This window comes from Schistocerca piceifrons, chromosome 7, assembly GCF_021461385.2.
Source record: "Schistocerca piceifrons isolate TAMUIC-IGC-003096 chromosome 7, iqSchPice1.1, whole genome shotgun sequence".
NCBI classification, from domain to species: Eukaryota; Metazoa; Arthropoda; class Insecta; order Orthoptera; family Acrididae; genus Schistocerca; species Schistocerca piceifrons.
Genome location: NC_060144.1, coordinates 353,285,417 through 353,312,644, shown reverse-complemented (window position 1 = coordinate 353,312,644; position 27,228 = coordinate 353,285,417). Strand labels below are relative to the sequence as shown.

The following is a 27,228-nucleotide window of genomic DNA, read 5'->3' as shown; positions in this document are numbered from 1 at the left end:
AGTTCTTCAAGCCTGGCATACTTTACATTACTGATGATAAATCTATTAACCAGCTCTCCTTGATACTTTCCATCAAGAATGTCCCGGAAACTGTTTTCAGAATAGCGTGTGGCTGCAAGGAAGGTTTCATAACTTCTTTAATACATTTTCATAGTAGATGTTGAAACGTAATATGAAGAGAATGCAGTCCTGTGGAACTGCTTTCGGAATCGATACATCTTCTGACAGCCGACTATCGATACGCACACCACCACTTTGGTCCCAGTAGAGATTTCCAATCAGCCGGATGTCACAACTATGCAAATCCTTTAAAACATTTCGGTAATCTTCAATGAAGCAATGATGAAGGCTGCATTTCGAAGACAATGGTAAGACACAACGAAAAGAGACATTATTAATCCAGCAGAGAAACGTCTGTAGAAACCAATGTTTACAGATAAAACATCCCTCTGATACTTCGTGGATTATAAAAGAAGAATCTTATACGATTTGCACTCATTTCAACAGGTATCACGAGCCAATATTTTGTTGTACGAAGTGAAATGGACTCTCGTTCTCTGGCTCTCCATGCTACTCTATCCTGTGCAAGCTTCTTCATTCCCAGTACCTACTGCAGCCTACGTCATTCTGAATCTACACTCCTGGAAATTGAAATAAGAACACCGTGAATTCATTGTCCCAGGAAGGGAAAACTTTATTGACACATTCCTGGGGTCAGATACATTACATGATCACACTGACAGAACCACAGGCACATAGACACAGGCAACAGAGCATGCACAATGTCGGCACTAGTACAGTGTATATCCACCTTTCGCAGCAATGCAGGCTGCTATTCTCCCATGGAGACGATCGTAGAGATGCTGGATGTAGTCCTGTGGAACGGCTTGCCATGCCATTTCCACCTGGCACCTCAGTTGGACCAGCGTTCGTGCTGGATGTGCAGACCGCGTGAAACGACGCTTCATCCAGTCCCAAACATGCTCAATGGGGGAGAGATCCGGAGATCTTGCTGGCCAGGGTAGTTGACTTACACCTTCTAGAGCACGTTGGGTGGCACGGGATACATGCGGACGTGCATTGTCCTGTTGGAACAGCAAGTTCCCTTGCCGGTCTAGGAATGGTAGAACGATGGGTTCGATGACGGTTTGGATGTACCGTGCACTATTCAGTGTCCCCTCGACGATCACCAGTGGTGTACCGCCAGTGTAGGAGATCGCTCCCCACACCATGATGCCGGGTGTTGGCCCTGTGTGCCTCGGTCGTATGCAGTCCTGATTGTGGCGCTCACCTGCACGGCGCCAAACACGCATACGACCATCATTGGCACCAAGGCAGAAGCGACTCTCATCGCTGAAGACGACACGTCTCCATTCGTCCCTCCATTCACGCCTGTCGCGACACCACTGGAGGCGGGCTGCACGATGTTGGGGCGTGAGCGGAAGACGGCCTAACGGTGTGCGGGACCATAGCCCAGCTTCATGAAGACGGTTGCGAATGGTCCTCGCCGATACCCCAGGAGCAACAGTGTCCCTAATTTGCTGGGAAGTGGCGGTGTGGTCCCCTACGGCACTGCGTAGGATCCCACGGTCTTGGCGTGCATCCGTGCGTCGCTGCGGTCCGGTCCCAGGTCGACGGGCACGTGCACCTTCCGCCGACCACTGGCGACAACATCGATGTACTGTGGAGACCTCACGCCCCACGTGTCGAGCAATTTGGCGGTACGTCCACCCGGCCTCCTGCATGCCCACTATACGCCCTCCCTCAAAGTCCGTCAACTGCACATACGGTTCACGTCCACGCTGTCGCGGCATGCTACCAGTGTTAAAGACTGCGATGGAGCTCCGTATGCCACGGCAAACTGGCTGACACTGACGGCGGCGGTGCACAAATGCTGCGCAGCTAGCGCCATTCGACGGCCAACACCGCGGTTCCTGGTGTGTCTGCTGTGCCGTGCGTGTGATCATTGCTTGTACAGCCCTCTCGCAGTGTCCGGAGCAAGTATGGTGGGTCTGACACACCGGTGTCAATGTGTTCTTTTTTCCATTTCCAGGAGTGTATTTAGTGTATTCATCACTTGGTCTCCCTCTATGATTTTTACCCTCCACGCGGCCCTTCAATACTAAATTGGTGATCCCTTGATGCCTCAGAATAGGCCCTACCAACTAATCACTTCTACTAGTCAAGTTGTGCCACAAATTTCTCTTCTCACCAATTCTATTCAATACCTCCTCATTAGTTATGTGATCTACCCATCTAATCTTCATCATTCTTCTGTAGCAACACATTTCGAAAGCTTGTGTTCTCTTCTTCTCTAAAATATATATCGTCCACGTTTCACTTCCATACATGGCTATACTCCACACAAATACTTTCAGAAACGACTCCTGACACTTAACTGTATAATCGATGTTAATAAATTTCTCTTCTTCAGAAACGCCTTCCTTGCCATTACCAATCTAAATTTTATATCCACTCTACTTCGACCATCATCAGTTATTTTGCTCCCCAAATAGCAAAACTCCTTTACTACTTTAAGCGTCTCATTTCCTAACGTAATTCCCGCAGCATCACCCGACTTAATTCGTCTACATTCCATTATCCTCGTTTTGCTTCTGTTGATGTTCATCTTACATCCTCCTTTCAAGACTCTGTCCATTCCGTTCAGCTGCTCATTCAGGTCCTTTGCTGTCTCTGGCAGAATTACAATGCCATCGGCGTACCTCAAAGTTTTTATTTCTTCTCCATGGATTTTAATACCTACTACGAATTTTTCTTTTGTTTCCTTTACTGCTTGCTCAATATACAGAGTGGATAACATTAGGGATAGGCTACAACCCTGTCTCACTCCCTTCCCAACCAATGCTTCCCTTTCATGCCCCTCGACTCTTATAACTGCCATCTGGTTTCTGTAGAAATTTTAAATAGCCCTTCGCTCCCTGTATTTTACCCCTGCCACCTTCAGAATTCAAAAGAGAGTATTCCAGTCAACATTGTCAAAAGCTTTCTCTACGTCTACAAATGCTACAAAAGTAGGTTTGTCTTTCCTTGATCTATTTTCTAAGATAAGTCGTAGGGGCAGTATTGCCTCGCGTGTTCCAACATTTCTACGGAATCCAAACTGATCATCCCCGAGGTCGGCCTCTACCAGTTTTTCCATTCGTCTGTACAGAATTCGTGTCAGTATTTTGCACCCGTGTCTTATTACACTGATAGTTCGGTAATTTTCACATCTGTCAACACCTGCTTTCTTTGGGATTGGAATTATTATATTCTTCTTGAAGTCGGGGGGGATTTTGCCTGTCTCATACATCTTGCTAACTAGATGGTAGAGTTTTGTTAGGCCTGGCTCTCCCAAGGCTGTCAGTAGTTCTAATGGAATGTTGCCTACTCCCGGGGCCTTGTTTCGACTTAGGTCTTTCAGTGCTCTGTCAAACTCTTCACGTAGTATCATATCTCCTATTTCATCTTCATCTACATTCTCTTCCATTTCTATAATATTGTACTCAAGAACATCGCCCTTGTATAGACCTTCTATATACTCCTTCCACCTTTCTGCTTTCCCTTCTTTGCTTAGAACTGGGCTTCCATCTGAGCTCTTGATATTCATGCAAGTGGTTCTCTTTTCTCCAAAGGTCTCTTTAAGTTTCCTGTAGGCAGCATCTATCTTACCCCTCGTGAGATAAGCCTCTACATCCTTACATTTGTCCTCTAGCCATCCCTGCTTAGCCATTTTGCACTTCCTGTCATTTTTAATTTTTGAGACGGTTGTATTCCTTTTTGCCTGCTTCATTTACTGCATTTTTATATTTTCTCCTTTCATCAATTAAATTCAATATCTCTTCTTCTGTTACTCAAGGATTTGTGTTAGCCCTCGTCTTTTTACCTACTTGATCCTCTGATACCTTCACTATTTCATCTCTCAAAGCTACCCATTCATCTTCTACTGTATTTCTTTCCTTCATTCTTGTCAATCGTTCCCTAATACTCTCCCTGAAGCTCTCTACAACCTCTGGTTCTTCAGTTTATCCAGGTCCCATCTCCTCAAATGCCCACCTTTTTGCTGTTTCTTCAGTTTTAATCTACAGTTCATAACCAATAAATTGTGGTCAGAGTCCACATCTGCCCCTGGAAATGTCTTACAATTTAAAATCTGATTCCTAAATCTCTGTCTTACCATCATATAATCTATCTGATACCTTCTAGTATCTCCAAGCTTCTTCCATGTATAAACCTTCTTTTATGATTCTTGAACCAAGTGTTAGCTATGATGAAGATACGATCTGTGCAAAATTCTACCAGGCGGCTTCCTCTTTCATTCCTTACTCCCATTCCGTATTCACCTACTACGTTTCCTTCTCTTCCTTCTCCTACTATAGAGTTCCAGTCACCCATAACTATTAAATTTTCGTCTCCCTTCACTATCTGAATAATTTCTTTTATCTCATCATACATTTAATCAATCTCTTAGTCATCTGCGGAACTAGTTGGCCTATAAACTTATACTACTGTGGTTGGCGTGGGCTTCGTATCTATCTTGGCCACTGTGGTGTCACCGCCAGACACCACACATGCTAGGTGGTAGCCTTTAAATGGGCCGCCGTTCGGTAGTATACGTCGGACCCGCGTGTCGCCACTATCAGTGATTGCAGACCGAGCGCCGCCACACGGCAGGTCTAGAGAGACTTCCTAGCACTCGCCCCAGTTGTACAGCCGACTTTGCTAGCGATGGTTCACTGCCTACTTACGTTCTCATTTGCCGAGACGACAGTTTAGCATAGCCTTCAGCTACGTCATTTGCTACGACCTAGCAAGGCGCCATTATCAGTTACTATTGATATTGTGAATCATGTACCGTCAAAACCGACGTTCATCATTAATGGATTAAAGTTAAGTATTCCACCAGCTACGTCCGTTTTTCTAAATTCTAATTTCCTTGTCATGTTACAGACCTCACGCCAGCCTGCGTGCATTTCGGCCTCCTTTAATAAAACGGTGTTGGCTCTCTTGCCAACCACAACAGCCACAATAATGCGTTCACTATGCTGTTTGTAGTAGGTTACCCGCATTACTATTTTCTTATTCATTATTAAACCTACTCCTGCATTACCCCTATTTGATTTTGTATTTGTAACCCTGTATTCACCTGACCAGAAGTCTTTTTCCTCCTGCCACCGATCTTCACTAATTCCCTCTATATCTAATTTCAAGCAATCCATTTCCCTTTTTAAATTTTCAAATCCACCTGCCCAGTTAAGTAATCTAACATTCCACCCTCCGATCTGTAGAATTCCAGTCTTGATTCTCCTGCGTTGTCCCCACCCGGAGATCCGAATGAGGGACTGTTTTACCTCCTGAATATTTTACCCAAGGGGACGCCATCATCATTTAACCATACAGAAAATCTGCATGCCCTCGGGAAAAATATGGCTGTAGTTTCTCCTTGCTTTCAACCGTTCGCAGTACCAGCACAGCAAGGCCATTTTGGTTAGTGTTACAAGTCCAGATCAGCCAATCATCCAGACTGTTGGCCCTGCAACTACTTCAAGCTTTCTTTTCCATTGACGCATTTCTAACATCTATAATACAGGAATGTGTCAATGGAAAAGAAAGCTTGAGGAAGAGAACGACTGAAGTAACACAAGTTATAAAATATATTGGCTGTACCTACTACACAGAAATGAAGGACGCAAAAGCATGTGAAGACTTGGACATCTTCTGCGAGCCAGATTGCTGGCAACCAGTTCTCAGATTAAGCACTAAAGAAAAGGATATGTATCATTTCATGTGTTCCCAAATTCTGATTTTTTGGGGGAGATTTGGACCTTTAAAACAGCAAGTTAATTTGATGTATTATGTGTGGCATCCGCTTAGTGACTCTTTCGAGTCATTGTATTTCTTTAAACAGCGTCGTGTTTCGAGAACTGACTGGGTGATGTCATGTTACTCCACAATACGCAACTCATCAGCAATATTATCTGACAGTGTTCATTCCTGGAACGACTGAAGTCGCCTTGTACAAAAAAGAGAGAGAGAGAGAGACAGAGAGAGAGACAGAGAGAGAGGTGGAGCCGCCGCCACCGGATGGCAGCACCGTCGACAACCAGGACGTGACCTTGGCTGGAGCTCGGTCTGGACGCCCTTGTAGTCGCAGTTGCCGACCCACCACGTCAGTACTCATCCGGCAGGCGGAGCGTGCGGTTCTGTGCGAGGTACGACCACCTAAACGGACAGATACATACACGAGGTTAGTTCTCTTCGAAGCCTGCACATTTTCGCTCCGTTCGCTGTTTTAACTAGAACTGTTAGTGAAAAAGCGGTATAAACTGGAAGAAAAAAACCACAACCAGTTATTTTACAACTCCTCAGTTTATGCCGCACCACAAACAGTGCTGAAATGGTTATGCTGTTTACAGTACTGCAATACGCTCCACATCACTTCGTAACTTTAGCAGAATATAACTGTGAGCTAGCTACTATATGTGTGTTGGCACTGCGTGCGATTTCCGCAGGATACATCGTTGTAAACACGGTTCTTAACACAGGAGGTGCAAGCAAAGTACGTACAAGTTCATTAATTTGTATAGCCGCGCGGGATTAGCCGAGTGGTCTAGGGCGTTCAGTCATTGACTGTGCGGCTGGTCGCGGCGGAGGTTTGAGTCCTCCCCCGGGCATGGTTGTGTGTGTTTGTCAAAAAAATGGTTCCAATGGCTCTGAGCACTATGGGACTTAACTTCTGAGGCCATCAGTCCCCTAGAACTTAGTACTTAAACCTAACTAACCTAAGGACATCACACACATCCATGCCCGAGGCAGAATTCGAACCTGCGACCGTAGCGGTCGCGCGGTTCCAGACTGTAGCGCCTAGAACCGCTCGGCCACCCCGACCGACTTGTGTTTGTCCTTAGTATAATCTAGGTTAAGTAGTGTGTAAGCTTAGGGACTGATGACCTTAGTAGTTAAGTCCCATAAGATTTCACACAAAAAAATAAAAATAATTTGTATGTGGCGGAGCATTTAGCGCGTTCAAACACACACACACACACACACACACACATACACACACACACAAATTTTACAGAAAAGCTAGAAACAGTAAAACGTGTAAAGGATAGGGTAAGCAGCAGAGGAAAGAAATTACGAGACAGGCTCACGTTACGAAAAAACTGGTCGATGGAAACAAACCGTGGAAGACTGCGTTACAACCGTTTTGGCAGCGAGACGCTGGCGGCTTCATAGCCTCGCTGTTCAAAATTTTCTGTTGAGCAGATGTCCCCCCAACCAGGGTGTCCAGAGAGCTGCAGCCATTGAAATTTGCTCCCAGGAAAGGGAGAGAGAAGTTTCACTAACTTCCGCGTCCGATCTCCGAAACTGGTACAGCAGGTAGAGGAACTAGGACTCTAGGCGCGTTGACATGGGCCATATTTTACGGCAATGTGGAGCCACAATAGTGTCGCCGGTAACATTACAATAGTGTCGCCGGTAACATTGCAGCAGTGTGCCTGCAATACGTAAGAGTATTGCTGTACAGTGGTCTTTGTTGCTGATGGAACAGGCTCTTGCATGTGTTTGCCGACGCACTTCTGAGGTTTTGCACGTATTGTCCACCGAGGTTGGAGACAGTTATGCCGGCCGGAGTGGCCGAGCAGTTCTAGGCTCTACCGTCTGGAACCGCGCGACCGCTACGGTCGCAGGTTCGAATCCTGCTTCGGGCATGGATGTGTGTGGTGACCTTAGGTTAGTTAGGTTTAAGTAGTTCTAAGTTCTACGGGACTGATGACCACAGCAGCCAAGTCCCATAGTGCTCAGAGACATTTGAACCATTTTGAGACAGTTATTCATACGTCCGGGCTGTATCTGCTTCTGTCCTTTTTTTGTACACTTTCCTTTCACTTTAAGCCTTGCTTCCTCTTTCTCACACCATCAGCGCTGCAGTGCCGAGTCATATGGAACATTATTTCGCTTCACATCGAAAGTTGGTGCGCGTAAGCAGAGGTACTCTGTGATGTCTACAGGAATGTAGAAGTGGGCGAATGAGACAACCAATAAATCCATGAATCTGATAACGTACATCTACGACCACAGCTAAGGAACACAGGAAATATGTACAAAGATCGAAATCTCAAAAAAAGTCTTATTGCTACCACCTTAGTAGAAGATCTGCAGTAGTGAATCATAATTTTATCCTACACAGATACTTATCCCAAGACATTTAATTTTTTTCATTTTTTTAGGTTGCATTTTTTTTTTTAGTCTTCGGTCTTGTGACTGGTTTGATTCGGCTGGTCACGAATTTCTGCGCCAACCTCTTTATTTCAGAGTGGCACTTGCAACCTACGTCCTCAATTATTTGCTGGAAGTATTCTGGTCTCTGTCATCCCCTACAGTTTTTACCGTCTATAGCTCCTTCTGGTACCATTCAGACTATTCCCTGATGTTTCAACACATGTCCTATCTTCCTTTATCTTCTTCTTGTCTGTGTTTTCCATGTGTTCCTTTCTTAGACGATTTTGTGGAGAAACTTCTAATTTCTTACCTTATAAGTCCACCTAATTTTCAACGTTTACCTGTAGCACCACTTCTCATACGCTTGTATTCTCTTCTTCCGGGTTCCCGCCGTGCATGTTTCGCTGACATACAGTGCTGTGCTCCAAACGTACATTCTCAAAAATTTCTGCCTCAAATTAGGGCCTACGTTTGATACTAGTTGACATCTCTTGGTCAGGAATGCTCTTTCTGCCAGTGCTAGTCTGCGTTTTACGTCCTCCTAGCTTCCTCCATCATCAATTATTTTGCTGCCTATGTAGCAGAAATCCTTAACTTCCTCTTCTTTGTGATCCCTAATTATCAAGTTAAGCAGTTTGCTATTATCATTTCTGCTACTTCTCATTTTCATCTTTCTTTGATCTACTTTCAGTCCATACTCTGTACTAATTACACTGGTCATTCTGAGCAATGTTTCCTATAATTCCTCTTCACTTTCACTGACAGCAATTTCATCAGCGTATCTTATCATTCATATCCTTTCATCCTGAATTTTAATCTCACTGCTCACCCCTCCTTTTGTTCCCGTCACTGCTTCTTCTATGTGCAGACTGAACAGTATGGGCGAAAGACTACCTCCCTCTCGTACACCCTTTTGAATGTGAACGATTCGTTCTTCGTCTTCTAGTCTTATCGTTCCCTCTTGGGACTTGTACATATTGTACATTATCCGTCTTGCACTATAGCTTACCCCTATTTTTCTTAGACTTTCGAACATCTTGCTCTGTGTTATATTGTCGAACGCTTTTTCCATGTCGACAAATCCTATGAACGTATCTTGGTTTTTCTTCAGTATTGCATCCGTTACTAACGACAATATCAGATCTGCCTCTCGGGTGCCTTTACGTTTCCTAAAGCCGAGGTTTTCGTCATTTAACACAGTTTTCTTTTCCGTTCTTCTGTATATTATTGTTGTCAACAACTTGGATGCATGAGCTGTAAAGCTGATTGTTCGACAGTTCGCACACTTATCGGATATTGCTGTCTTTTTTGTGGATGATATTTCTCCGAAAGTCTGTTGTTATGAGTCTCATATAATCTATACACCAGTGCCAACTGACGTTTTGTTACCTCTCCCCTTAATGATTTTAAAAATAATGTTGTCTATCCCTTCTGCCTTCAAAGCTCTTTAAAACTCTAATTTTTATACTGTGTCTCCCTATAGACTCCTGTTTCTTCTTCTGTCTCATCATCAGACAAGTCGTCTCCCTCATAAAGGCTTTCAATGTACTCTTTCCACCTATCCACTCTCTCCTCTGCAGTTAACAATGGAATTCCATTGAACTCTTAATGTTGCTGCCCTTGCTCCTTGCTTTTAATTTCACAGAATGGTGCTTTGGCTTTTCGATATGCTGAGTCAGTCCTTCCGACAATCATTCCTTTTTCAATTTCTTCACATTTTTCAGGCAGCCATTTCGCCTTAGGTTCCCTCCACTTCCTATTTATTTCATTCCTGTGACTTGTATTTCTGAAATTCGTTGAACATTTTTGTACTTCCTTCTTTCGTCGAACAGCTGACGTATGTTTTCTGTTACTTATGATAACTTCGTAGTAACTTTCCTGGTATCTATGTATATCTTTCCAACAACTGTGATTGCCCTTTTTAGACATCCACTCCACTTCAGCTGAAATGCCTACAGAGCTACTCATTATCGCTGTATCTATAGTCATAGAGAACTTCAAATGTATGTCTTCATTCCTTAGTACTTCCATACCCTACTTCTTTGCCATTGATTCTTCCTGACTAGTCTCTAAACTTCAGTATGAGTCTATATCTGCCACTTGGGTGCACCTTACAATCCAATATCTGATTTCGGAATCTCTGCCTGATCGTGATGTGATCTTCCTGTATCTACCACTCTTTTCCAAGCACACCTCGCCCAATTATGATTCTTGAACAGAGATTCGCTATTACTAGCTGAAATTTAGTGCAGAACTCAATTAGTCATTCTCGACTCTCATTCCTTGTACCAAGCCCATGTTATCCCGCTATTCCTTCCCCTATAACAGCATTCCAGTCCGTCACGAGTATCAGATATTCATCTTCCCTTATTAGATTTTCATTTCCGCTTATGTGCCTAATTATCTGTTCATTATGCTCATATACCTTCTCTCTCTCGTCATCGTCTGCGTGTGACGATGGCATGTGCAGCTGAACTATTTTTGTCGGTACTGAATTACTGTCGATTCTGATGAGAACATTCCTGTCACTGCTGTTCACATTCTGCCCTACATTCCTATTCATAACGAATCCTACTCCTGTTATACCATTTCTTGCTGCTGTTGGTATTATCCTAAACTCATCTGACCAGAAATCCTTGCCTTCTTTCCATTTCTCTTCACTGACATCCACTACATCTAGATTGAGCTTTAGCATTTCCGTTTTCAGACTTTCTAGCTTCGCTGCCACGTTGAAACTTCTGATATTCCACAGATCTTAGCCTTTCGTTTGTTATTCAATCTTTTTCTCATGATCACCTTATCCTTGGCTGTTCCCTCTCGGATATACGATTGGGATACTAGTCCGAATTTTTTTGCCAATGGAGACATCATCGTGACACTTTTTCAGTTACAGACCACGTGTCCTGTGCATACCCATTATGTGTCTTTAATGCAGTGATTTACGCTGCCTTCTGCATCCTCGTACCGTTGATGAATGTTGATTCTTCCGCCTTTTAGGGGGGCAATGCCCACGCACAAGGGAAAGAGAGTGCTCTGAACCTCTGTCTGCTCCTCCGCCCTGTTTGACAAACCCATTGGCAGGGTAAGGGTTACTTCTTATACCGGAAGTCTTCGGCTGCCATTACTGATGAGTTTAATTCAAAACTTAAGTCGCGGCGGGGTTCCAACCTGGACCCAGGACTTTTTGATTACCAGTCAAAGACGCTACCCCTAGAACATTAAACCATCATAAAGTTTATTACTCTGTATTTTATTGAAAGGGACTCATAATTTGTAGGTTATGCATTAGTTAATTACAATTATTAGATCGCTGATGGTATGTTATATACCAAATTAAGTACGAAATGTTCTGTTTTATATCCTGCTGCAGTCGTAAATTTTACGAGGGCTTAGTAATCTAAGGTTAAGACGTATAAACGTCTTTGAAGCTCCATCACGTGTTATGTTTGTTTGCATGGCTATCTTCCACAGCTGCTGGTATAATCTGTCTTTTTCGTCTTTAGCTTACTGCAATATTGTTCGCGTGTCGCTGTGATTAAGGTATCCTTGCACGGAAATGTGGCGCTATCCATAACTGACGCCGAGGCAGCTCTGGCCCGTGAACCATATGACAGGGGTGAACGACGGCTCCATAGATGTTTATGGCCGAATAGAGGTGCAACTGTTGAGCAACTGACCGCCCAGGTGAACCAGCGAACGTTGCTGCGTATGGACCTCATCAGCAAGCGTCTCGTTGAAGCATCTGCGCTGACTATTGTTCATCGGCAACGAGGGCTAGAATTTTCTCACCAATACCGCAACTGGACCATGTGAACCCTTAACTACAGTTTGGTTTTCCTTAGCACTATGGCATATACTAGCAGGACAATGCTACGTGCCACACAACTCTGTGTGTTTGCGCGGTTCGAAGAGCATTAGGATGAGTTTATCATACTTTCTTGGTCACCAAACTTCCCCGATTTAACCCCAATAGAGTGTCTGTAGGGCCACGTCCATCGGGCTTTTCACGCCCTGGATCATCAACCGAAAACCTAGAACAGCTGCCCACGGCGCTAGAGATGACATGTCTTCACATCCCTGTTGGTACCTCCTTCCAGAACGTCACTGACTCTCTTTTTGCACATCTCCGAGCTGCAAAAGGTAGTATTTCAGGCTTTTAAACAGTTGGTTACGTTAATGTGACTGGACAGTGTAAATGTATTGGGAAACAGGTTGCCCCACTTACGTTCTGCATCTTCATGTATACTCCGCAAGCTACCTATCGGTGTGTGACGGAGGGTACTTTGCGTACCAGTGTCGCTACTGTTTCGTGGGAAGAATGATTGCTGGTAAGCCTCCGCGTGGGCTCGAATCTCTGTAACTTTACCTTCACGGTCTTGTCACGAGAAATGTGTATGTGAAAGCAATACATTTGTTGACACTTCTAGGAATGTATGTTCTCAGAACTAACAGCAAAGCGCGCCGTGATGCAGAAACCCGCTCGTGCGGCTTCTGACACTGGAGTTGGTTCAACAACTCCGTGATACTTTCGTGCTTACTAAATGAACTTGTAACGGAACGTGCTGCTCTTCTTTGGGTCTTCCCTATTTCCTCTAGAAATCCTGTTTGATACTGATCACGTACTGACGAGCAGTATTCAAGTTTTGGTCAATAATTAACAAATCCCGCACTCATATTTCAGGAAGCTGTCACATAGGTGACTGTCTCGCCAATCATTCTGCGAGTATATCAGACTATGCAGTATCTCGAAGACTGTCTATTTTTTTTCGTGATGTCCTTCAGTTCTATCCTTGTCAACGAATGTGCGCCGACGATCCAGTTCACGTGCGTCGATCTCCAACAAATTTTACATATTCACAAGTACCTTTCCCTTTAATCCAAATAAATACAGTTTCATTTACAGATATCTTACGTCTATTACGTGTATACAAGGAAAAAGGTGAGGGTGACATGTATGTTGATTTGCCAAAGTCTTTATTTGCATTTTCACATATGTGGAATGTGCGGTAGGCTATGATGTCACGGTCGATGAAACTTTCCAGTCCCGATACATTGGGTACGCCTGTACCACCTCGTACAATTGCAACGGTTAGCCAGCCGTTGCCATGAGAAAATGTATCATTCAGATCAATACTGAAATTCAGTCTACATCCACAGAAGACAGCAGGTCCATCTAGTAGAGAGTGTGCAGCGACAGATTTTACGGTATTTTTCTTCTTGTCGGCGGCAGATGTTGTCATTTCGACGTCTTCAATTGTTTTATATATTGTCTGTCTTGGACGGCGACGATATCTTCTGTATGATCTATGTTGACAAAAAGCGTTCAAACTAAACGATATTACCACAAAATTCTATTGCAGCTGTACTCCTAGTTTAGTCACCAGTTCTTCTACGGAGGGAAGCAGGAGGAGAAAGATGCCTTAGCAGGTAGCCTCATGCGACCTTGGTTTTAAAGGTGTGAATTGGTACTCTGGTTAATCAAGGTTATTTATGAGAATGTGGGTGAAAATAAAGGGCCATACTACAACTGTATCGCCGAGCAGAGCCCATATTTAAGAAGACAATTGAAGTATATTGAAGTATATTGCTTAACACATTTACGTAAGCACGGGTAACGAATACACTACCTGATAGACAGTATCCGGACGCCTCTATGAAATGTGAAATTGATCTCCAGATGTCATGGGGGGCGGGCCCGTCGGTATAAAAGGGGGCGGGGACTGTTGCGTTATCAGCAGACAAGCAGTAGCAGCAGAATTGGTCGATCAGGATAGCTCAGAGAACGTGGACTTGTAATTGGATGTCAGCTGCGTAACAAATCCACCAGGGCTTTTAACCCTCCTAAAGTTGCCTAAATCGACTGCTGGATAATGGACGGAGACCGTCGACCATTGCAGTGTGGTTGAAAAAAATAATGTGAAATCAACGGAAGGAATCTCTCGTGGGTTCCAAAGTTCTATCAGTAGTCCAGCTAGCACAGTGCTGCGCGTCTGGTGTTAAAAAGAATGGGACACAATGATCGACCAGCTACTCATAAGCCACACATTTCTGTTGTCAGTGCTAAGCGACTTGGTGTACAAATCGGCACCACTGGACAGTGTGTCAATGGAAAATGAGGGATTCGGAGTGATGAGTCACGCAGCATCCTGTGAGAATCCATTGTAGTGCCAACAATGAAATATGGAGAGGGTGATATTACGGTAAGGGGATGTTTATCATGGTTTTGCTGTGACTGTCTTATTGCGCTTCATTCGGATTGATGTGGATACAAAAAAATGGCTCTGAGCACTATGGGACTTAACATCTGAGGTCATCAGTCCACTAGACTTAGAACTACTTAAACCTAACCGCGCTAAGGACATTACACACATCCATGCCCGAGGCAGGATTCGAACATGCCACCGTAGCGGTCGCGCGGTTCCAGACTGAAGCACCCAGAACCGCTCGGCCACAGCGGCCGGCCGATGTGAACACATTTTACAGCACTGTGTTCTTTCTACAATAGAGATAATGATTGTGTGATATGCTATATTGTTATATATTGATTATTCCTTGCTACTGTAGTGTTATATTGAAGCTGTGAGGAAGGAGGACAGGCGCTCCAAGGCGTGGAACCAGAGACGATGCTTGAGCACAGACGAAACTAGGAGAGATATTGTTACATGAAGTAAACCGTAAGGGGAGAGCCTTGCAAAAATGCAGACGCCCCCAGATGCGGCCCCAAGGCGCTAGTTACCCTTCAAGGAATTAAGATGTAACTTCATGTCGTCTAGATGCTGTGGTAGGTTGCCACCGTAGAGCTTTGTAACCAACAGGCAGGTACTAGCGTATAAAGCCAGCTTGATACCAGCCCCGAGAACAGTAACGTCACTAGGCTCACAAGAGTTTGAAAGAGAGCGAAAACGCCATAAGCTGTTGACCTAGCAGTCTCTACTCCGGGGAGCCCAAGGGGCTGGGCTAAATGACGCATAACAATAATGTTACAAGCCTTATTTGGCAGGGCAGCTACGTTTAGCTTTCAGCTGAACAATGTTGATACCAAATACGGACTTAGTGCAACTGCATTAACATCCCCGCCTTAGGAGCAGTAGAGGGGACCTAACTAAACCGTGATTGGCAGGCGCCTGCAAGAAACCTGAGAGATTGACTGGGTGGCTTTAAGTGGGTAAAACAGTGCCCCCACGCGACTCCTTAAAACCCTTGATTCCGCATTTTGGCGGAGTTCTCAGTCAGAAGATCTGGTCGCCGAATCTGCGTCCGTCGGCTCCAGCCTCGGTGCAGCTCCGCGTCAGTCTGCTCTCTCACTTGGAATGCTTCAGTGAACAGTGTCACATTCAGTACGGTTTGTTTTGCAGCTAAGTTGTTGCCTTAAGATGCTGCTAGTGTTTGCTACTGTGGTTAGCATCCACTCCTAGGACTTCTGCACTGGCTTTTGTTGTAAATGTGTTATTCGTGCTTTTTCTAACCCTAGAACTAGCCTCCAGTGTATTAGTTAGTCCTGTCTGGAATAAACAACTATTTCAAAACCTTGTTTGTCCAAGAGTCTTCACAACGAGTTCCGTACCGAGTCTCACCACCCGTATTTCTAGTAAATGCCTGTACCAGTGTTGGCTCAGATAGAAGAAAACAATCAAATGCCCTCACTGTCAATTGTCCTTCTGCCTTCTGTTCGGTACCGCTTGGCAGCGCAGACTGACCTGTAACCCCTTCTCTCCCACCTATGCCAGGACACGACAATATCAGTACACCCTGTCATAAAGCAGCTCCTCTGAGCCGATGGTCTGGGGACAATAACTTTCCTGAAATGGACTGGCCTGCTGAGAGCCCTGACCCGAATCCATTGCAACACCTTTGGTATGAGTTGGAATGTCGACTTCGCTCCAGATTCCAGTGTCCAGCATCACTGTCTTCTCTGGTTTTGGTTGTTAAGGAGAAATTAGCCGCCATTCCTCGACAGACATCCAGACGTCTTCTCGAAAGTAACTCCAGCAGAGTTCGAACCATCGCAAAGAGAAGGCTGGATGCACCCCATATTAATGTCTGTCAATAAACGCCTGGATGGTTTTGATCAGATAGTGTATTTGGCACTCCAAACACAAGAAGAAGTCACTTTCATTGATCATCAGGTTTCATAGAATAACAAATGCAGGAATGAATATTTTCAGATACGTAGAGCTTTGGCTTTGAGACAAACAAGAGAGAGAACTGTGAGCAGTGGGAAGTGTCGGTGGGACCGTGACAGTGCTACCTAGCCGTAGACGATAACACCTCTGAGTGTAACTGCAAACTTCTGGCCGGTGCTTACCAAAGTCATTTACACCTCGCGAAGGGTAAACGTCACAGTACGCTGGGGTGTTTCATGTAAGATGCAAGCACTGCGTCCACACTGCGCAGGTACCAATAGCTCCATACGCCACAGGCTGCAGTCTCCGTATGTCGCTGCGGCCATTGCTCGGACAGCATGCTAGGTGGCATATCGGTTTCTTTTTTTTATTTTTGCTCGTCCGACCTGTAAAGTGTACTTGTGTTGCTTTATTACACGGACGATGCATTTTTAAACAATAGAAAGAGTCAGAGTGACTTTGGAAGAGAGAAAATTTAAAAAAATAGATATGCAATATAAAAGAGGTTGTAATTTGTAATTTATGTAATTATGTATATTGCATTTCCTGATTGAGAAGCCGTGATATTTGCAATGTTCTTGTTAACCTACAGGCTAGGTATTATGTTGTTTGATGTCTGGAGGTACCATGACGACGCACTAGTAGGCAGTTCTTACTACTCTTCCCTTTCTGTGATGACAGCAATTATTACTTTATATTTAAATAAAATAGATATGGAATATATACATTGCTGGTCTATGAGAGATTGTAATTTCTATAATGATGTATATTACATTTCCTTGCCGATGTTCCACAGTAAAGATATTTTTGAAGATGGTTATGATAAAGGAACTTTTATAGTAATAATGAAGCTGCTGATAATTGTATGTAGCTTCATTACTGTAAGATTTTATTTGACAGAGTTATATATGTGTGCTTAGTAAAGACATTCAAATGATGTTCAGACTGAGAGTCAAATCTGAATTTTTGAATTGTTGTAAGGCTTGGTGGGTTTGGGATGATGGATATAAAATGGCACGTAAGACTGATCCACATGCTTTAGGTTTATTGAAGATACACTCTTTAACTTTTTTATATGGTTAAAATTTCATGTTTTTCTGTTTGTAGTTTCCAGTCTTCAGATAGTTCTAGCGTCTATGAATGTTCTTGTGCTAGTACGATACCCATGAATAAACATTGTCATCAATTATGTGAATGTGAATCTTATACTTTACAAACACAAAATCACGTAACACATTTGTACGATGTGTCATAGAAAACTAACGCGAATTTTTGTTTTTCTTAAAGAATTTTTGCTTATTCATCAACATCAACTTTTGTCTCCTTCAACGTAATCCCCCTCAGATATCATACAGTTGTGCCAGCGCCTTCTCCATCCTTGGAGGCTCGTACGGAATTCACCTTTCGTTGTAGTGTTCAGATCTTTCAGCAGTTTTGTTTTTATCTCATCAATTAGGCAAAATGATATCCTTTCATGGTTTGTTTCAGCTTCGGTAACAGATAGAAGCTGCAGGGGTCATGTCCTGCGAATATGGTGTCTGAGGCAAAACAAGTTTTGTTTTTGGCCAAAAAATCACGAACGAGCATTGAGGAGTGAGCGGGAGCATTATCCTAATGAAATTTCGAAAAGTGGTGTCACCACAATTCTGGTCGTTTTTTGCGGATTGCTTCACGTGAACGGGGCATAACTTCCAGGCAGTATTCCTTATTGATCGTGCGCCCACAAGGCACAAACTCATCAGGCAGTATCTCATTGCAATCGACGGTAACAGTGAGAAGAACCTCCACATGTGATCGAATTTCTCGAACTTTTTTCGGTATTGGCTCATCAGGCACTTTCCATTGGGGCGATTGGGCCTTGGTTTCGACATCATACCCGTATACCCTTGTTTCGTCGCCTGTTATAATCTTTTTTCCAGAAGTTCTGGATCATTGTTGACATCATTCAGCAATTCCTAAGCGATATGTTCGTGACATCACTTTTGGTAGAAATTCAACAGTTTCAGAAGAAACGTGCTGTTTGTACGTTTCATGCCCAAAACATCCTAAAAAATCATTCGGCATGAGCCAAAGGATATGTCAGTATCATCAGCAACCTCTCTGATGGTGGTTCGGCGATTTTCCAGAACCATTTTCTTCACTTCTTCCACATTGTCGTCAGTTATTGATGTGCTCGGATATCTGTATCGGTTGTTGTCATCAACGTCTTCTCGACCATCTTTGAAACTTTTATACTTGTCCTACTCCTAGTATATTCGCCAAAAGCCACAGTCATTTCGAATGTAGTGTTGCACTTTATTCCATTTTTCAAACAAAATTTAATACAAAATCTTTGATCCATCTTTTCGAAAGGAAAAATTTGCCGAGCACTCGAAAACACGTATGACCTTTTCGACTGTCATAAATAAACTAAATATTCAGAACAGCTGAAAGTGCGAACAGACATCAGGAACATGTGTACCAACAAGATAAATAAATTGAAAATCGTATATATAAAGCCTGCGAAATTAAAAAATTCCCGTTACTTTTTGATGACAACTCGTAAAGTGTTTACAAAAGTTGTGTGGTTTGAGAATATGGCATATCGAGTCTCCTTAACGTTTTATTTTAGTTAATGACATAATTTAAGATGACCGTAAGTTGAATGCAAGTTTTGTTTGATTTCACAAAACAGTATGTTCAGCCTTCAGTTGGTCGACGTCTTTATGACTGAAAATCTCATACCACTTTAGTCTTGCCATGCGGTTCGCCATATTACCAGCTGTGCGCTTCATGTATTGAAACATTGTAAATGGATTTATAGCATGACGCTTCTTACTAGTCATGATTATTCATGCATCTGATTAATGATGTCACATTGTAAGTATACAACAGGTCAAGAACTGTGTGTGGTATATTATAAGTGTTTTCGTATTAACTGTAGCTTTTTGTTTGTCTTTTTTCGTGGTGTGTTGATACATGAGAACGATCCATTTCTGACCGAAACGGGCTGTTTAAGAAAGTGACAATACAGCTAAATGCTAAGCCCAACTTTCCAAAACGGAGAAAATCGTTGCACCATTTATCGTTTCAGTCAACTGTGACTAAAGCATGTGTTCACAGAGCAAGGTAGTTCTTACCACCAAAAATACACGTTGGTACTGTCACAGACGCCATTGGCGGTGTTTGCTCTGGCTTTTTCCTGCATGAAATACCCGTAAGTATTTTTTCAGTGATCAATTCTCTGCGAAAAGGTTGCAGTATATGTATTGTTCACATATCTATCAGAAAATGGCTCTGAGCACTATGGGACTTAACATCTGTGGTCATCAGTCCCCTAGAACTTAGAACTACGTAAACCTAACTAACCTAAGGACATCACACACATCCATGCCCGAGGCAGGATTCGAACCTGCGACCGTAGCAGTCGCGCGGTTCCGTACTGAGCGCCTGAACCGCTAGACCACCGCGGCCGGCTATCTATCAGAAGTTACGGTCTAGTGGGAAAAGGTCGGTCCAATAATTCGTTGTGGGCTAACTATAAGCCATAATACTGTTTCCATACTACGCAGAGATTCTCAGTATAACTGATCATAATACTAACGACTACAAGTTCACGAAGCGATAAAAACAGCCACTCTTCTTCGAAAAAAGAGCTTTTCGGGATCTACTTCTTCATCATATACTGACTGCGATAGCTGCTTGCAGTACAATATCTTTGAAAATGTAGTCAGTTTGCAGAGGAGACAGTTTACAAAACACCTGTGCATCCCATCTTATAATATCGCTCAAGTGGGCTCTTCAATGTAAGCAAAAAGTATACAGACATCTTACTCGCGTAAACAAATGTTGCGAGCTTCATCGTAACCAAATAAGTACCTTAATGAAGAAAAGTAGTGCCAAAACAAGCCCTACCACAGCCCGACATTTCCTTCACAGTTAAAAAAAACATATTCAAAGAAGGGCAGCACGAACGGTCACAGATTTGACTGACTCACGCAGTGTGTCACGGGAAGAATCCGAATTGCCAGGTTCTACGAAAATACACGCGTGGGAAAAGCTTAAGGTCGGAAGTAACTATCGCATGATGTGTCGCTGTCAAGTACGAGGGTGAATCAAATGAAAACCTTAAATTTGTAATAACAAATCGAAATTTCGCGCCGTCATCCTGTAAGTTGGTAAGTGTACTACAAACAGCGTGCAGAATGGCCTGTAGATGGCAGTATAGTGCAGATGCACACATACTGTCGCAGTATCAGTATAAAGATGGCCGCCCCACTTGCGACTCGCACCAGGGAAGAACAGCGTTCTGTTAATCCGTTTTTGCGTAGTGACGCTGTGAAACCTATTGAAATTCATCAACGAATGAAAAGTCTACGAATGGAGTAGGAAGTTCGCAAATGGTGTGACTTGAGTGGAAGATGCTCCTCGTCCATGTGAGGCACGAGTTGACTCGCCGAGTGTCGAAAAACCGCCGAGTGACACTGAATGACATTGCAGTATGTTTACAGATTAGTCATGGGTCAGCACACAACATTGTGCATGATGTGCTCCAGTTTCACAAAAGTGTCTGCAAGATGGGTGCCACGGCAGCTGGCTCCTGAAATGAGAGAACGACGTGTTGATGCTTGTGAAGAACTTCTTCGGCGCTTTGAACGAGACGGTGATGGCTTCCTTGCAAGAATCGTTACTGGGGACGAAACCTGGGTTCACTTCCACCAACCGGAAACGTAGAGAGCGAGCAAGGAATGTCGGCATTCCTCATCACCAAAACCAAAGAAGTTTCGAACAGAACCATCAGCAGGGAAGGTTATGCTGTCTCTCTTTTGGGACGAAAAAGGCGTAATTTTGGAGCATTACATGCCTAGAGGGACCATTGTCACCAGTGCATCATACACAGATCTAAAAAATCATCTGCAGCCTGCAATCAAATCAAAGCTACGTGGATTGCTATCAGTAGGTGTCCTTTTGCAACATAACAATGCAAGGCCCCACACTGCCCGTACAACAGTTGCAACAATCACAGACCTGCATTTTGAGTGTCTTCCTCATCCACCATACTCACAAGACCTTGCCCCAAGTGATTTCCGTATGTTTGGACCACTCAAACACGCAATGGGAGGACAGAAGTTCCGTTCTGATGAAGAGGTACGCCACGCGGTGCATGAGTGGTTGCGTGGACTACCAAAAGAATTTTTTTCTAAAGGAATTGATGCACTTTGTAAGCGCTGGAGGACTTGCATTGAGCGTGGGGGAGATTATGTTGAAAAGTGATACAGCTTTGTACCACTTCTGCACAATAAATAATATTTTTAAAAAATACACTTCTGGACATTAAAATTGCTACACCACGAAATGACGTGCTACAGACGTGAAATTTAACCGACAGGAAGAAGATGCTGTGATATGCAAATGATTAGCTCTTCAGAACATTCACACAAGGTCGGCGCCGGTGGCGACACCTACAACGTGCTGACATGAGGAAAGTTTCCAACTGATTTCTCATACACAAACACCAGTTGACCGGCGTTGCCTGGTGAAACGTTGTTGTGATGCCCTTATGTAAGGAGGAGAAATGCGTACCATCACGTTTCCGACTCCGATAAAGGTCGGATTGTAGCCTATCGCGATTACGGTTTATCGTATCGCGGCGTTGCTGCTCGCGTTGGTCGAGATCCAGACTGTTAGCAGAATATAGAATCGGTGGGCTCAGGAGGGTAATATGGAACGCCGTGCTGGATCCCAACGGCCTCGTATCACTAGCAGTCGAGATGACAGGCATCTTATCCGCATGGCTGTAACGGATCGTGCAGTCACGTCTCGATCCCTGAGTCAACAGATGGGGACGTTTGCAAGACAAACAACCATCTGCACGAACAGTTCGACGACGTTTGCAGCAGCATGGACTATCAGCTTGGAGACCATAGCTGCGGTTACCCTTGACGCTGCGTCACAGACAGGAGCGCCTCGATGGTGTACTCAACGACGAACCTGGGTGCACGAATGGCAAAACGTCATTTTTTCGGATGAATACAGGTTCTGTTTGCAGCATCATGATGGTCGCATCCGTGTTTGGCGACATCGCGGTGAACGCACATTGGAAGCGTGTATTCGTCATCGCCATACTGGCGTTATCACCGAGCGTGATGGTATAGGGTGCCATTGGTTACACGCCTCGGTCACCTCTTGTTCGCATTGACGGCACTTTAAACAGTGGACGTTACATTTCAGATGTGTTACGACCCGTGGCTCTACCCTTCATTCGATCCCTGCGATACCCTACATTTCAGCAGGATATTGCACGATCGCATGTTGCAGGTCCTGTACGGGCCTTTCTGGATATAGAAAATGTTCGACTGCTGCCCTGGCCAGCACATTCTCCAGATCTCTCACCAATTGAAAACGTCTGGTCAATGGTGGCCGAGCAACTGGCTCGTCACAATACGCCAGTCACTCCTCTTGATAAACTGTGGTATCGTGTTGAAGCTGCATGGGCAGCTGTACCTGTATACGCCATCCAAGCTCTGTTTGACTCAATGCCCAGGCGTATCAAAGCCGTTGTTACGGCCACAGGGGGTTGTAGTATAATATATTTGTCCAATGAATACCCGTTTATCATCTGAATTTCTTCTTGGTGTAGCAATTTTAATGGCCAGTAGTGTATTTAAGGTTTCATTTGACTTACCCTCGTAACAGAGCCTGATGAAACTTGGACCAAAGCTAGAAGGAAGTGGCACAGTACAGAACAGAAGGTAACTGAAAGAAGTAAGCAATGAGACAAACAGAAACGACACTGTTATTTTAAGACAACAACTCCATTGAAGTCACCACGATTCATGACGTTCACCTGGACCATTACAGACGGCCGAAAAGGTTCTTAATGCGGTGCATGAGCACTCGGACGGCAGTGCATTGTCTGCAACGTAATGCCATGCTGGCCACAATATTGACAAAGCAGTTCTTGTTGTAGGGCGTTGCTTTACTCCACCAGTGCGCTTGACAGCTGATGGATGGTTGTTGGTGCATGTGGACGTGCTGCAATATGTCTTCCCAACGCACTTACTCGATGGGGTCTAAGTGAGGGGGACGGGCAGATGAGTCCATTTGCCGACTACCCTCTCGTTGCAAAAGCTCTTCCACCTGTCCTGTTCAATGCGGTCGCGTATTATCATCCTTTATGGATGATAATACGCAATCAGAGCCAAACGCTCTCCAGAAAAGAGGCACATGGGGTAGGAGTGCATTGTCACAATAACCTCAAATCGTGAGTGTTCCGTGTTCAAAGGTTTGGAGGCCAGTACGTCCACGCAAGGTTATGCCTCCCCACTCTGTTACATCTGGACCACGAAAATTATCATATTCGACATGCTGGACGTACCCACATACGACGAGAGATGAGAACACGTAATGCACCCCGGAACACTGTCGCACATGTTCAGAAGAAGAAAGGAAATTTTGTAGGCATTTATATCGGATAATATCGGCAGTAGTTGAGTTTTAAGTAGACATACGTCATTATAGCGGTTAAAAATGTCATAAACGTACCTTGTGGAGTGCTGCCCATCTCATTTTATCCTGACAACTAGACCGCTGTCATATAATTAACAGGTCACACAAACTATATCTGAGAAATGTATCGTTGTCCGATTCACTGTTTACCGTTAATTGTCACGGGACGTATCCCATCGACTTCAGACTGGAATGATAGCGCTGCATTGGAAAAGTATGTATCGGTGCAGTTTCCGCAAGATTTCGCGAGACTGAAGTCGGAACGCGCACTTTTCTACTACGTCCGGGTTTTGAAGTGAGATGGCCCACTGTGTGGTGGCACGCGAACGGTTTAAAACCAGCCGTCTCGGAAATGATTCCACCCTTGGCCAGAAAGCCAATGATCGTCTCGCTTTGGACGTTAGACGAAGCGCTCCGTTTCCGCATTACGACGACGGCTGCACTGTTTTCTGCGTCCCACAGACACGCTTTATACACTATGTGATCAAAGGTATCCGGACACCTGGCTGAAAATGACTTAAAAGTTCGTGGCGCCCTGCATTGGTAATGCTAGAATTCAGTATGGTGTTGCCCCACCCTTAGCCTTGATGACAGCTTCCACTCGGGCACGCACACTTTCAGTCAGATGGTTGGGTGATGGCATCCCATTCATCGCGGAGTGCTGCACTGAGGAGAGGTGTCGATATCGGTCGGTGAGGCCTGGCACGAAGTCGGTGTTCCAAAACACCCCAAAGGTGTTCTATAGGATTCAGGTTAGGACTCTGTGCAGGCCAGTCCATTAAAGGGATGTTATTGTCGTGTAACCATTCCGCCACGGGCCGTGCATTATGAACCGATGCTCGATCGTGTTGAAAGATGCAATCGCCATCCCCGAATTGCTCTTCAATAGTGGGAAGCAAGAAGGTGCTTAAAACATCACTGTAGGCCTGCGCTGTGATAGCGCCACGCAAGACAACAAGGGGTGCAAGTCCCTCCATCAAAAACACCACCGCCTCCGAATTTTGCTGTTGGCACTACACTCGCTGGCAGATAACGTTCACCGGGCATTCGCCATACCCACACCCTGTCACCGGATCTCCATATTGTGTACCGTGATTCGTCACTCCACACAACGTTTCTTCACTGTTCAGTAGTCCAATGTTTACACTCCTGTCACCAAGCGAGGCGTCGTTTGGCATTTACCGGCGTGATTGATTTATGAGCACCCGCTCGACCATTAAATCCAAGTTTTCTCACCTCCCGCCTAACTGTCATAGTACTTGCAGTGGATCCTGATGCAGTTTGAAATTCCTGTATGATGGTCTGGATAAATGTCTGCCTATTACACATTACGACCCTCTTCAACTGTAGGGGGTCTCTGTCAGTCAACAGACGAGGTCGGCCTTTACCCTTTTGTGCTGTACGTGTCCCTTCATGTTTCCACTTCGCTGTCACATCGACCTAGGACCTGGGGATGTTTAGGAGTGTGGAAATGTTGTCTATCACTTCTGCCTTATTTCATCTTAAGTTCTCCAAAGCACTCTTAAATTCTAGCTCTAATACTGGATCCCCTATCTCTTCTAAATCGATTCGTGTTTCTTCTTCCATCACATCAGACAACTCTTTCCACTGATATGGCTTTCAATGTACCTTTTCCACCTATCCGCTCTCTCCGCCGCATTTAGCAGTGGAATTCCTTTTACGCTCTTAATATTACCACCCTAGCTTTTAATTTCACCGGAGGTTGGTTTGACTGTCGTATATGCTGAGCCAGTCCTCCCGCCAATCATTTCTTTTTCGATTTCTTCACATTTTTCGTACAGCTATTCAAGTTCGTGTGGGGAAGGTATGAGTCTGGCGACATATTATCTGACTTTCGAAAAAATATCATCCACACACTTCCGAAGACTGTAAGAGCTGACAAGTGCGAGAATTATCGTACAATCATCTTAACGGATCATGCATCCAAGTTGCTGACAAGGATAATATACAGAAGAATGGAGAAGAAAATTGACGATGTGGTAGATGACGATCAGTTTGGCTCTAGGAAAGGTAAAGGCGCGAGAGAGGCAATTCTGACGTTGCGGTTAATAATGGAAGCAAGACTAAAGAAAAATCAAGACACGTTCATAGGATTTGTCGACCTGGAAAAAACATTCGATAATGTAAAATGGTGCAAGATGTACGAAATTCTGAGAAAAATAGGGGTAAGCTCTAGGGAGAGACGGGTAATACATAATATGTACAAGAGCCAAGAGTGGACGACCAAGTACGAAGTGCTCGGATTAAAAAGTGTGTAAGAGAGGGATGTAGTCTTTCTCCCCTACCGTTCAATCTGTACATCGAAGATGTAATGATGAAGATAAAAGGAAGGTTCAGGAGTGGAATTAAAATTCAATGTGAAAAGATATCAGTGATGCGATTCGCTGATGACGTTGCTATCCTGAGTGAAAGTGAAGAAGCATTACAGTATCTGCTGAACGAAATGGACAGCATTACGAGCACAGAATATGGATTGAGAGCAAATCGAAGAAAGACGAAGTTAATGAGAAGTAGCAGAAATGAGAGCAGCGAAAACTTAACATCAGTATTGATGGTCACGAAGTCGATGAAGTTAAAGAATTCCGCTACCTAGGTAGCAAAATAACCAGTGACGGACGGAGTAAGGAGGACATCAAAAGCAGACTAGCACTGACACAAGGAGCATTCCTGGCCAAGAGAAGTCAGCTAGTATCGAACATAGGCCTTAATTTGAGAAAGACATTTCGGAGAATGTAGATTTAGAGTACAGCACTGTATGGTAGTGAAACTTGGACAGTGGGAAAACCGGAACAGAAGAGAATCGAAGCATTTGAGATGTGGTGCTACAGACGAATGTTGAAAATTGGGTGGACTGATAAGGTAAGGAATGAGGAGGTTCCACGCAGAATCGGAGAGGAAAGGAGTATGAAGAAAACACTGAGAAGGAGAAGGGACACGATGGAAGAACATCTGTTAAGAGATCGGGGCATGACTTCTATGGTAGAGGAGCTGTAGAGGGCAAAAACTGTAGAGGGAGACAGAGATTGGAATACATACAGCAGATAATTGAAAATGTTGATTGCAAGTGCTGCTCTGAGATGAAGAGGTTGGCACAGGAGAGGAATTCGTGGTGGGCCGCATCAAACTAGTCAGAAGACTGAAGACTCAAAAAGAAAAGCTAATTCAGTGAAAAGGTAAGCTATTTAGGCCACATATTTTGACACTCGAAAACTCAGTCTTCAAAACTTATAGGGTGCTTCCCTCTGACACAGAATCACGAAATTTGGCAAGAAACAAGCTTCGATAGTACAAGTAAACTAAGAAAATCTGGAAAGTGTTAAATTGTAATTAAATCGTATTAAAAATTTCTTTTTGCCGTTAGAACGTACAT

The 27,228-nt window shown here is 44.1% G+C and overlaps 1 protein-coding gene across 1 annotated transcript in view; it reads left to right on the top strand.

Moving 5' to 3' along the window:
• The first annotated feature begins 6,121 nt into the window (after positions 1-6,121).
• The window catches only part of LOC124805332 (glutathione S-transferase D7-like), a 60,473-nt gene continuing 39,366 nt past the window's right edge, over positions 6,122-27,228 (top strand). Inside the window, exon 1 of the mRNA XM_047265853.1 lies at positions 6,122-6,247. The gene's annotated coding sequence lies outside the window, so the exon portion shown is untranslated. The remainder of the gene's footprint in view (positions 6,248-27,228) is intronic.